We start from the raw sequence: 12103 nt of genomic DNA, 5'->3' as shown, positions 1-12103 counted from the left end.
TCCCCGTCTCTTCAGCCCGCAATCTCGGAGCGACTCCTCCCTCTCCTTCTCTGCCCATATCCAGCAGACAGCTAAGACCTGTCGCTTCTTCCTCTATAATATTAGCAAAATTCGCCCATTCCTCTCTGAACAGACCACCCGAACCCTCGTCCACTCGCTCGGTACCTCTCGTCTTGACTATTGCAACCTTCTCCTCGCTGGCCTCCCGCTTAGCCACCTATCCCCCCTTCAATCTGTCCAAAATTCCGCCGCACGTCTTATCTACCGCGTGAACCGATACTCTCATATCACCCCTCTCCTCAAGTCGCTTCACTGGCTCCCGATCCGCTACCGTATACAGTTCAAGCTTCTCCTATTGACCTTCAAGTGCACTCAATCTGCAGCCCCCCATTACCTCTCTACCCTCCTCTCCCCATATGTTCCCACCCGTAACCTCCGCTCTCAGGAAAAATCACTCCTATCTGTACCCTTCTCCACCACCGCTAACTCCAGACTCCGCCCCTTCTGCCTCGCATCACCTTATGCCTGGAACAGACTTCCTGAGCCCATACGCCGTGCGCCCTCCCTGCCCATTTTCAAGTCCTTACTCAAGGCCCATCTCTTCTCCCTTGCTTTTGGCGCCTAACCATCTTCCCCTTTCCTGATACCTACACTGGCTACATAGCTTGTTACCGTTAGATTGTAAGCTCTCTTGAGCAGGGACTGTCCTTCCCCATGTCTAAACTTGTACAGCGCTGCGTAACCCTGGCAGCGCTATAGAAATGCTAAGTAGTAGTAGTAGACTGCAGAGCTATTAATTGACCTCTTAGGACCGCTTTCATGCCCTCCCATACATGTGCTGGGTGTACCTCTCCCGTGTCATTGTACTTTATATATTCCGTGATATAGTTTTCTATTACAGGTAAGTTTTGTGGATCTGACAGCAATGCCTCATTTAGCCTCCAGAGCTTCCGCCCTTTCTCCTGAGTACCTGTTAGCATCGTTAACACTACCAAAGAGTGGTCTGACCAGGCACACGATTCAATCACTACCTTGTCTGTTTTGGTTCTCATTGTCACATCTCCCAACCAATAATCAATCCTCGAGTATGTGTTATGCGTGGGTGCATAATGAGTGTAGTCTTTTTCCATCCCATGAGTGTCTCGCCATAGGTCCATGAGTCCCCATCTTGCCATCCAGGCCTTAAAGGCCATACGCTCCCCCTTGGCATAGCCCTCTGCACCACCCGAGTTATCTAACTTTGGGTTAGTCGTCAAACTGAAATCTCCTCCCACTAACAAATGGCCTTTGGCATGCCCTCGGAGGACCCGTTCCAATTCTCCCAGGAACACCTTTTGACCCTCATTGGGTGCATAGATGCACAGTAGAGTATAGTACACATTATATTTAGAGACTGTCAACAGTAAATATCTGCCTACTTTATCTTTAATTGTTTTATGTATTATCCAAGGGTGGGAGCTCGAGAGCGCAATCAAAATCCCTCTTTTTTTCTTATCCTCTGTACTGGATGTGCAGACTATATTGGGATACTGTTTATGTTTTACTAGGTATTCATGCTGTCTTTTAAGATGGGTTTCTTGTAGAAACACCACGTCTGCCTTTTGATGCAGCATTTCTCTGAACATCTGCTTACGTTTTTGCGGGGAATTTAATCCCCGTACATTTACAGTAACATATTTAAACATGGCAGTATAGTAATATATTGGCTATCCAAATGAGAACCTTGTCATGTACCAAGATGATATTCCCCTTCCCCCATCTTCCCCACCCTCCTCTCCTCAATGTCACACTACCCCAAACATTTTCAACTTCCCTACCCTCCTCCCCCCTCCCATCAACCCTACCCCAGAACCATAGCATCCGTACCCAAAATTAGGTCAGAGCTTGAAGGGAGGGACGTGACCCTCTTGCCCTCTTCCACCTCAAATCTCTACCAAACAGTCACTCTTATCTATTGGCCCTCTGAGCAACACGGCCATATTATATTTATCCCAACTTAACTTTTCAACCAAAAAAACACAGTCAAACTGCCATCCAATTCCACTCGCTTCCCCAAGTGTACTGTTAGCTTTCAGCTGGCTAGACTCCATCCAACATCTCGCAGTCTGATGATCCCTCAGGTGAGGCGACCCGCTGACTTCTGGCATTGCAGACTCCTCTGGCCTACTCGCTGCCATTTCGGGTGGGTCCGCTGATCTTGGACTGGCCGTGAGGCAGCTGGCGTGGAAGGCGGATCTGCCTGCTGACCTCCCTGAAGAATCTCGTGGGCCTCTACCAGTGATTTTATTTGATGCTGCTGTCCATCTTTATAAAATGCTATCACAAACGGATATCTCCAACGGTAGCGAATCCCCAATTCTCTTAATTTGGTGGTAAGTGGCTTGAGGTCTGCTCTTCGTTTTAGGGTGATCGCCGCCAGGTCCTGATAAATTTCTATAGTGTACGAATTCCAATTAAAGTCATTTGTTCGTCAGGCCGCCGCTAGCACTCGCTCTTTTAATTTGAAGTCCTGGAAGCATGCTATTATGTCTTTAGCGAGATTTCGTCTATTGGTGCCTAGTGCCCGATGTGCCCGTTCCAGGATTATGTTTTCTGGTGGGACCGGGTCAGCTGAGTCTGCTAGTATAGAGCTTACAATTTCTGCCCACCTCTTCGCTATTTTGGTAAGTTGGGGTCTCGGGCACTCCGCAAAATCGGAGTTTGTGGCGTCTACTCCTGTTTCAGGTCCTCTCCAATTTATCATTGATTATTTGCTGCCCCAGCCGTTCATCTGCTATTTGCCTCTCCAAGGAGCCCAGAGTCTCTGCATGTTCATCTATGCTATTCTCCACTTCCTCAACTCTGTGCCCCAGCTCCTTTATCTCACCTCTGAGATCGTCTCCAAGAGTAGCCAGCTCCGAGCGCATTGCTTTCAAATCGGATCGAATCTCTTGGATCCAGCCGCATAGTTCCGGTAGTCCGGCGGTCTCCGAGTTCCCACGGTCTTGCATTGCAAACAGATCCCCCAAGGATGGGATCTCCGCCGCGAGTTGGTCCGCCATCTCCTTATGCGCTCGAGCCGCCATGTTTTTTTGGCGTCGCTCTCAAATGCGAACTGCGAGAGATTGACGGGGTCTGCTCACTTCTGCATGGCCATGTCGAGTTCTCGCCACTCCGCTGCTTCAGCAGCTGATTTTCTCCAGTTGCTCGCTGAGCCTACGCGGTCAAGAACACTAATTATTGCGGTGGGCATTCGGGAGCTCGGCACTTAAGCGGCCATGTTCTCCGATGATGTCACTTCCTCCTCTTTGTTGGTAAGTTTTGATGCAGAAAAAGCATTTGATCGTGTGGCTCGGGTTTTTTTTTTTTAAATACTCTGCGTCATTATGCTTTTAGGGGCTTCTTCTTGGATGCTGTTAGGGCGCTATATTCAGCTCCAAAGGCACAGATACAGGTGAATGCGGTGACATCTTTGACTTTTGGGATATATCGGGGGACTAGACAGGGATGTCCTCTTTCTCCATTGCTTTTTGTTTTGTCCCTAGACCCCTTGATCCAGGAAATTGTAAGTAATAGGGAGATTCCGGGGGTCCAAATAGGCTCACATGAATTTAAACTTTCGGCCTTTGCAGATGACTTACTGGTGCACATCGTTGAGCCTCAGGCTTCTTTATGGCATTGATGGAGAGCTTTGAGGAATATGGGCATTTCTCGGGGTTTAAATTGAATCTAGAAAAATCACTAGCGATGCCAACGATGTCATCCATTCAAGAGACTTGGTGTGGCCCTTTTCCTTTGAAATGGGAATTTAATTCTTTTCGATATCTAGGCATTCAGTTACCTTTTAAAACATCTTTGCTTTATAATGTGAACATACCATTATTATTAGAACATACCAGAATAAGCTTAGCTAAGTGGGCACATTTCCTGTTGCTGATCCACGGGAGAATTCATCTTTTCAATATGGTCTTATTCCCCAAATGGTTGTATACTTTTCAATCGTTACCTATTAGAATGCTAAAACGGGATTTACATATGTTACAGAAATTATTATCTCGATTTTGTTGGGCAGGTCATAAGCCGAGAATGGCATTTAAACATCTGATTGGATCAATGAAAAATGGAGGACTGGGCTTTCCGGATCTCAGACTTTATAATTATGCTTGCTTGCTTCGACATTTTGGAGATTGGGTACTTGGGGAAAGGAATTATACATCCAGGGAATATGAATTGGCCTATTATTCGCCCTGGCATGTCAATTCTCTTTTACATTGTTCGTCAGGGGGATTGCCATCGGGTTTATGGCGAAGTATAATTGTTAGTTCGCTGAGACAGGTATGGCGTTATTTAGTACTGCTTTTAGATAAGCAACCAGGGGTTTCCGACCAACTCCCAATTAGGGGAAAACTATGTTTTTCTCCAGGCCAGGATGGAGCTAGTTTCCAACGTTGGGCGAATAAGGGGGTTACGCTAATACAACATGCTATAGATGATAGGGGTAGGTTGCATTCTTGGGATTTACTTCAACAGAAAGGAATTGTTGAGAGATTTTCTGGCATATCGCCAATTACAACACTACATTCACTTTTTGGATACGGCTGCTTTATCTCCTTCTTTGGGTAATGCATTAGAAAATTTCTTTGATAAGTTTCGAGAGGGAGGACTGTCGGTTTCAGCACTTCACAAGGCTCTGCAAAAGGTTATCCCGAAGAAGTCATTTGAGGATATTATTCAAAGATGGAGTAGGGACGTGGAGGTAATGGCAGCCTCTCTGGATTATCATCTATTGATTAAACGCATTCCAGAAGGTGAGTGTGGAGATTCGGGAGTGTCAATTCTATACAATCCATAGGGCTTATTTTACACAAGAACAAAAATTTAAAGCAGGGGGCATGGACAAGCCAATATGTAAAAAGTGTCAACAAGATAATAATTCATTTTTCCATGCCTTATTGAGCTGCCAGAAGATAAAACAATTCTGAAGGGCCATATCACTTTATATGGGGAAGTTATTGGAACGGGAATTGCTGTTATCCGTTGGTTGCTTGATAAATATGAATTGTTTTGTATTCCAAATCGGACACAGGCTTTATTACTCCGCAAGGCTGGAGCTATGGGCAAACAGGTTATTTTGAGTGTATGGGTGGGGGAGGAGGCCCCTTATTTTGGACATGGAGAAATTGTATGCATGCCCTGATGCTTTTAGAAAAACGACATGCTAGATATTCTCCCAAGCGCAGGAAGCTTTTCTTAGCTGTGTAGGATGTGTATATTTGATCCCTTCCGCACAGGGTCAGGAGCCTGATCCTGAACTCTGTTTGAGGGTTCATTCTCTTTTATTTTGTGGTGAGCTGCCAGGTTAAGATAGTTGTGCCGTGTCTTGGTGGGGATGGGGTTGATAACAAGACCTGACCGCATAGGCCGCATCGCTGGATCCAGATTATGATCTCTTTCAGCTGCACATACCTCACCACTAGATGTAGATTCAGACCTCCTTCTTTTGGGGGGGAGGGGGGGGTAGAAGGCTGGGGGAAAGAATTTTGATGTAAAAGACTAAAAACGGGATGATGGACCTCTTTAATATGGTGGTGTTGTTATTATCATTCTCCGAGGACAAGCAGGCTGCTTGTTCTCACTGATGGGTGACGTCCACGGCAGCCCCTCCAATCGGAATCTTCACTAGCAAAAGCCTTTGCTAGCCCTCGCGCGCCGATGTGCACCGTGCATGCGCGGCCGTCTTCCCGCCCGAAACCGGCTCGTGCCGGCCAGTCTTCTTTTGTCCGCGCTCGGTACGGTCGTGTACGCCGTTAGAGCCCCTTAAGTCGACCTCGCGCGTCTCTTTTTGACTTCGCATTTAAAAAAAAAAAAAAGAAGGATTTCGGAAGGGACCTTTTCGGTCTTTTTCCCTTTCGCTATTTCCAGTTTTGCCCCGGTAAGTTTTCTTTCGTCTTCGGGGTAGGCCCTTTTCAGGCCTCAGGTCGAATTTTTTCTCCCCCTCTTTTTGGTGACTGCCGCAATTATGAGTTTTGATTTCGCCGGCGCGATTTTTCCGCCCATGTCATCGAAGTCTCCCAGCGGCTTCAAGAAGTGCACCAGTGCGCCCCGGGTAATCTCGCTCACTGACAGGCACGCGTCGTGTCTTCAGTGTCTGGGGGCTGGGCACCGCCCGCAGGCCTGTAGTCTGTGCGCCCTTTTACAAAAGCGGACTCAGGTAGCGAGATTGGCCCAGTGGAACGTTTTGTTCTCGGGCTCTTCGTCAGCATCGGCACCGGGAGCTATCGAGTGCATCGACGTCGACAACGTCCTAGACCTCCGTCCTCGGCCGCGACTCATCGAGTGCATCGAGGCATCGACCCTCTGCATTGGGGCTGAGTCATCGGAAGGCTGAGTCGGCGTCGGTGGTACCGGGACCTCCACTTCTGCTGATGTCGTCGGACAGTGGTGCTTCGACTGGAGTGCAGGTGAGGGCTGTCCATTCCCCTGCTGGTGGCGGTGAGCCTTCGGGTCGGTCTCCCCCTACCCTGAGGGCTCCTGCGGTACAGCCCCCTCGAGACCGACCTTCTTCGGCCTCGACCCCGAGGAAGCGACGGCTGGATTCTACGTCCTCCTCGTTGGTGCCGGGAAGCTCTGGTGACATGCTTCGTCCCAAGAAGTCGAAGAAGCATCGACACTGGTCCCCTTCCCGTATCGGCACCGAGAGCTCTGAGTCGCCGAGGGAGTCGGCACCCAGTAGGCATCGGCACCGAGAGGACCACTCACCCTCTGTTCAAGAGGTGTATATGCGCTCCACTATGGACAGCCTGGAACAGCCTCCACGCCTGGAACAGACTCTGACATCGACACCTGCATCGGCTTCCACGTCTTTCTCCACAGCCGCTCTGCACGAGAGTCTCCGGGCTGTTCTCCCAGAGATTCTGGGAGAGCTGTTGCGCCCTTCCCTTCCGGTACCAGGGGTGCTTGCGCCCCCTGGTACCGTCGAGTGAGGCGCCGGCTGGCACCCTGCCCGGGGTGAGGCTCGAAATCGGTGCCGCGTGCGGTACCGACTGCGGTAGCCTCCCAGGAAGGCTCCCCGACAACGTCGGCGGAGGGAGCTTCACTGGTGCGGGCGAGGGAGTCTACCTCTCGACGCTCCCACCGTGGCCGTGGTTCCACGGAGTCGAGCCGGGCACGGCTTCAGACACAGGTCCGTGAACTTGTGTCTGATACCGAAGGTGAGGCCTCGTGGGAAGAGGAGGAGGACATCAGATATTTCTCTGACGAGGAGTCTGAGGGTCTTCCTTCTGATCCCACTCCCTCCCCTGAAAGGCAGCTTTCTGCTCCCGAGAGTCTGTCTTTTGTGGCCTTTGTCCGGGAGATGTCTACGGCCATCCCCTTCCCGGTGGTTGTGGAGGACGAGCCCAGGGCTGAAATGTTTGAGCTCCTGGACTATCCTTCTCCACCTAAGGAAGCGTCCACAGTACCCATGCATCATGTCCTCAAAAAGACATTGCTGGCGAACTGGACCAAGCCACTAAGTAATCCCCACATTCCCAAGAAGATCAAGTCCCAGTACCGGATCCATGGGGACCCAGAGCTGATGCGCACTCAGTTGCCTCACGACTTTGGAGTTGTGGATTTGGCCCTAAAGAAGGCTAAGAGTTCTAGGGAGCATGCTTCAGTGCCCCCGGGCAAGGACTCTAGAACCTTAGACTCCTTTGGGAGGAAGGCCTACCATTCTTCAATGCTCGTGGCCAAAATCCAGTCCTACCAGCTCTACACGAGCATCCACATGCGGAACAATGTGCGGCAGTTGGCGGGCTTGGTGGACAAGCTCCCCCCTGAGCAAGCCAAGCCATGAGGTGGTCAGGCAGCTGAAGGCGTGCAGAAAATTCCTGGCCAGAGGGGTGTATGACACCTTTGATGTTGCATCCAGGGCCGCTGCTCAAGGTGTGGTGATGCGCAGACTCTCATGGCTGCGTGCCTCCGACCTGGAGAATAGGATCCAGCAGCGGATTGCGGACTCGCCTTGCCGTGCGGATAACATTTTTGGAGAGAAAGTCGAACAGGTGGTAGAGCAGCTCCACCAGCGGGATACCACTTTCGACAAGTTCTCCCGCCGGCAGCCTTCAGCTTCTACCTCTACAGGTAGACGATTTTTTGGGGAAAGGAAGACTGTTCCCTACTCTTCTGGTAAGCGTAGGTACAATGCTCCTTCTCGACAGCCTGTGGCCCAGGCTAAGCCCCAGCGCGCTCGCTCTCGTCAGCAGCGTGCGCCTCAGCAAGGCCCCTCGGCTCCCCAGCAAAAGCAAGGGACGAGCTTTTGACTGGCTCCAGCAGAGCATAGCCGACATCCAAGTGTCAGTGCCGGGCGACCTGCCAGTCGGAGGGAGGTTGAAAGTTTTTCACCAAAGGTGGCCTCTCATAATCTCCGATCAGTGGGTTCTTCAAATAGTCCGGCAAGGATACACTCTCAATTTGGCCTCAAAACCTCCAAATTGTCCACCGGGAGCTCAGTCTTACAGCTTCCAACACAAGCAGGTACTTGCAGAGGAACTCTCCGCCCTTCTCAGCGCCAATGCGGTCGAGCCCGTGCCATCCGGGCAGGAAGGGCTGGGATTCTATACCAGGTACTTTCTTGTGGAAAAGAAAACAGGGGGAATGCGTCCCATCCTAGACCTAAGGGCCCTGAACAAATATCTGGTCAAAGAAAAGTTCAGGATGCTTTCCATGGGTACCCTTCTCCCCATGATTCAGGAAAACGATTGGCTATGCTCTCTGGACTTGAAGGACGCCTACACGCACATCCCGATACTGCCAGCTCACAGACAGTATCTGCGTTTTCAGCTGGGCACACGTCACTTCCAGTACTGTGTGCTACCCTTTGGGCTCGCCTCTGCGCCCAGAGTGTTCACCAAGTGCTTGGCTGTAGTAGCAGCGGCACTTCGCAGGCTGGGGGTGCACGTGTTCCCATATCTCGACGATTGGCTGGTGAAGAACACATCCGAGGCAGGAGCTCTACAGTCCATGCAGATGACTATTCGCCTCCTGGAGCTACTGTGGTTTGTGATAAATTATCCAAAGTCCCATCTTCTCCCGGTGCAGAGACTCGAATTTATAGGAGTTCTGCTGGATTCTCGGACGGCTCGTGCCTATCTCCCAGAGGCAAGAGCCAACAACTTGTTGTCCCTCGTCTCGCGGGTGCGAGCGTCACAGCAGATCACAGCTCGGCAGATGTTGAGATTGCTGGGCCACATGGCCTCCACAGTTCATGTGACTCCCATGGCCCACCTTCACATGAGATCTGCTCAATGGACCCTAGCTTCCCAGTGGTTTCAGGCTGCTGGGGATCTAGAAGACGTGATCCACCTGTCCACGAGTTTTCTCAAATCCCTGTATTGGTGGACGATTTGGTCCAATTTGACTCTGGGACGTCCTATCCAAATTCCTCAGCCACAAAAAGTGCTGACTACGGATGCGTCTCTCCTGGGGTGGGGAGCTCATGTCGATGGGCTTCACACCCAAGGAAGCTGGTCCCTCCAGGAACGCGATCTACAGATCAATCTCCTGGAGTTACGAGCGGTCTGGAACGCTCTGAAGGCTTTCACAGATCGGCTGTCCCACCAAATTATCCAAATTCAGACAGACAACCAGGTTGCCATGTATTACATCAACAAGCAGGGGGGCACCGGATCTCGCCCCCTGTGTCAGGAAGCCGTCAGCATGTGGCTCTGGGCTTGCCGTCACGGCATGGTGCTCCAAGCCACATATCTGGCAGGCGTAAACAACAGTCTGGCCGACAGGTTGAGCAGGATTATGCAACCTCACGAGTGGTCGTTCAATTCCCGTGTAGTGCGACAGATCTTCCAGGTGTGGGGCACCCCCTTGGTAGATCTCTTCACATCTCGAGCCAACCACAAAGTCCCTCAGTTCTGTTCCAGGCTTCAGGCCCAGGGCAGGCTGGCATCGGATGCCTTCCTCCTGGACTGGGGGGAGGGTCTGCTGTATGCTTATCCTCCCATACCTCTGGTGGGGAAGACTTTGTTGAAACTCAAGCAAGACCGAGGCACCATGATTCTGATTGCTCCTTTTTGGCCGCGTCAGATCTGGTTCCCTCTTCTTCTGGAGTTGTCCTCCGAAGAACCGTGGAGATTGGAGTGTTTTCCAACCCTCATCACCCAGAACGAAAGGCCACTTCTGCATCCCAGCCTCCGGTCCCTGGCTCTCACGGCCTGGATGTTGAGAGCGTAGACGTTGCCTCTTTGGGTCTGTCAGAGGGTGTCTCCCGCATCTTGCTTGCTTCCAGGAAAGATTCCACTAAGAGGAGTTACTTCTTTCTATGGAGGAGGTTTGCCGTCTGGTGTGACAGCAAGGCCCTAGATCCTCGCTCTTGTCCTACACAGACCCTGCTTGAATACCTTCTGCACTTGTCTGAGTCTGGTCTCAAGACCAACTCTGTAAGGGTTCACCTTAGTGCAATCAGTGCATACCATTACCGTGTGGAAGGTAAGCCGATCTCAGGACAGCCTTTAGTTGTTCGCTTCATGAGAGGTTTGCTTTTGTCAAAGCCCCCTGTCAAACCTCCTACAGTGTCATGGGATCTCAATGTCATTCTCACCCAGCTGATGAAACCTCCTTTTGAGCCACTGAACTCCTGCCATCTGAAGTACTTGACCTGGAAGGTCATTTTCTTGGTGGCAGTTACTTCAGCTCGTAGAGTCAGTGAGCTTCAGGCCCTGGTAGCCCAGGCCCCTTACACCAAATTTCATCATAACAGAGTAGTCCTCCGCACTCACCCTAAGTTCTTGCCAAAGGTTGTGTCGGAGTTCCATCTGAACCAGTCAATTGTCTTGCCAACATTCTTTCCCCGTCCTCATTCCTGCCCGGCTGAACGTCAGCTGCACACATTGGACTGCAAGAGAGCATTGGCCTTCTATCTGGAGCGGACACAGCCCAACAGACAGTCCGCCCAATTGTTTGTTTCTTTTGATCCCAACAGGAGGGGAGTGGCTGTGGGGAAACGCACCATATCCAATTGGCTAGCAGATTGCATTTCCTTCACTTACGCCCAGGCTGGGCTGGCTCTTGAGGGTCATGTCACGGCTCATAATGTTAGAGCCATGGCAGCGTCAGTAGCCCACTTGAAGTCAGCCACTATTGAAGAGATTTGCAAAGCTGCGACGTGGTCATCTGTCCACACATTCACATCTCATTACTGCCTGCAGCAGGATACCCGACGTGACAGTCGGTTCGGGCAGTCAGTGCTTCAGAATCTGTTCGGGGTTTAGAATCCAACTCCACCCCCCTAGGCCCATGTTTTTTCTGTTCCAGGCTACACTCTCAGTTAGTTGGATAAATTGTTAGGTCAATCTCAGTTATGTCCTCGCCGTTGCGAGGCCCAATTGACCATGTTTGTTGTTTTGAGTGAGCCTGGGGGCTAGGGATACCCCATCAGTGAGAACAAGCAGCCTTCTTGTCCTCGGAGAAAGCGAATGCTACATACCTGTAGAAGGTATTCTCCGAGGACAGCAGGCTGATTGTTCTCACAAACCCGCCCGCCTCCCCTTTTGGAGTTGTGTCTTCCCTTCTCTTTGTCTTGCTACATATGAGACTGGCCGGCATGAGCCGGTTTCGGGCGGGAAGACGGCCGCGCATGCGCGGTGCGCATCGGCGCGCGAGGGCTAGCAAAGGCTTTTGCTAGTGAAGATTCCGATTGTAGGGGCTGCCGTGGACGTCACCCATCAGTGAGAACAATCAGCCTGCTGTCCTCGGAGAATACCTTCTACAGGTATGTAGCATTCGCTGTATTGCATTACTTTGATTATATCATGACCTGTGTGATAAAATGTCTATACATCATCAATAAAAACGTTAAATCATAAAAGATACAAAAATTGAAGGTATGCATGTGACCAGGGCTTGTTATCTGCCAACACACAGCCCAAGGACCTACCTGAGCAAAGAATAGAATGGAGGTCTCCTGCTTTGAAAATGCTGGAGCCACTTGTTTCATTGCTGGTGTCAGAGTTGCTACCTGTCCTTATACAGTAGTACCCAAATTCATTGTTGCACTGTGGAACCTGCTGGCACTGAATTATGCACACAGGCATGGAGAGAAGGCTTAGAGGTTAGAGAAGTGGACTGTGAT

Source organism: Microcaecilia unicolor, chromosome 8 (genome assembly GCF_901765095.1).
Source record: "Microcaecilia unicolor chromosome 8, aMicUni1.1, whole genome shotgun sequence".
Classification (NCBI taxonomy): Eukaryota; Metazoa; Chordata; class Amphibia; order Gymnophiona; family Siphonopidae; genus Microcaecilia; species Microcaecilia unicolor.
Note: the sequence above shows the minus strand (reverse complement) of the source record.